The following is a 1,464-nucleotide window of genomic DNA, read 5'->3' on the forward strand; positions in this document are numbered from 1 at the left end:
GATCAAGAATATATATACTTTATAGGGTCGGAAAATTATATTATAGAAATTACAAACGGAATGACAAACTTATATATACCCTTCTCACGAAAGTGAAGGGTATAATTAGTATGTAGAACCCGGATTAGGTGAGAACCCATAAATGTGGACTTTTTGCTACTTTTTCGTTCTACAAAAGGTACTTTTTGAATTTTCTATAATATTGAACATAGAAACATAAAATTAATTATGTAGAGAACGTATTAGGCGAGTACCCATAAAAGGGGACTTTTTGGTACTTTTTAGTTCTACAAAAGGTACTTTTTGAATTTTTTTAGTAGAGAGTCTAGATTAAGTGAGAACCCATAAAAGGGGACTTTTTGGTACCTTACCGTTTTGCAATTGATATTTTTTGATTTTTTGTAATAAAATTCGTACTAACTGTTTTTTAACACATCACGGTGAAGGAAATATAAGATTCGGCACAGCCGAATATAGAACTTTTATTTGTTTTTTGAATCATTTCAAAAATTAAAGAGAGCCATACGACTGTCAAATTTTTCATACGTATTGCCTCTCAATCAGAGATACAAGCCGATGCAAAATTGCCGGCGTCGCAACCATTTTATGTCGGCGGCGGATTATTATAGAAAATATCGACGGCGGTTAAATTTACGGCTTAATTTAATTTTTTCAGAAATTGACCTTATAAGCTTTTATTATATTGTATAATAGTCTGTTATATAGAAACCTGTCTCTATATAAGTTTTCTCTGCAGAAAATGGACATTTATAGTAGTTTTCACTATTTTAATATTAGCACAATATTGTGTGGCAACACTTTCTTAATTTGTCATAAGAATTTAAAATAGTGGAAACTCCGTTCTATTGAGTCGTCTCGGCTTGTATCTCTGCTCTTAATGTGTGATGGTTTCATTACATATTGCGTTCATACGATCCCATCCGTACTCTTCTACACCAAAATTTTGACAGATCATACTACTTGTGTGATCGTGTAAAGCCGGCTTTAGTTTGGTTTTTCTTTAAAACACTAATTGACAAGTGTAATAAGTATTTGTGTGTGTATGTGTTTGACCCATTTATGACCCTATTTAATATTTTGCAATTGTCATCAATATTATTTTTGTGTAATTTTTATTACATACATTTTTTGTTTATTTATTTTTTTTTTTTAAAAATCTTATCAATTCAACTTGCATTAATCATTTTATGTTTTATACCTATTGACTTAATGTTGGTTGTTTCATTTTAAATGACTGTTTACTTTAGATTTGGATGTTATCATTTTGTGTTGTGTTGTTCTTATCATTAAAAAATAAAAATAAAAAAACCGCAGTACCTGCCAGTATACATTCACTGATAACAAATAAATGAATAAATAAAAATAAAAGTCGATATATGTATTTATATACTTGCTGTAATTAATATAGAATTTTTCTTCTTCATTAGATGGTTTACATGCATA

This window comes from Lucilia cuprina, chromosome 2 (assembly GCF_022045245.1).
Source record: "Lucilia cuprina isolate Lc7/37 chromosome 2, ASM2204524v1, whole genome shotgun sequence".
Classification (NCBI taxonomy): domain Eukaryota; kingdom Metazoa; phylum Arthropoda; class Insecta; order Diptera; family Calliphoridae; genus Lucilia; species Lucilia cuprina.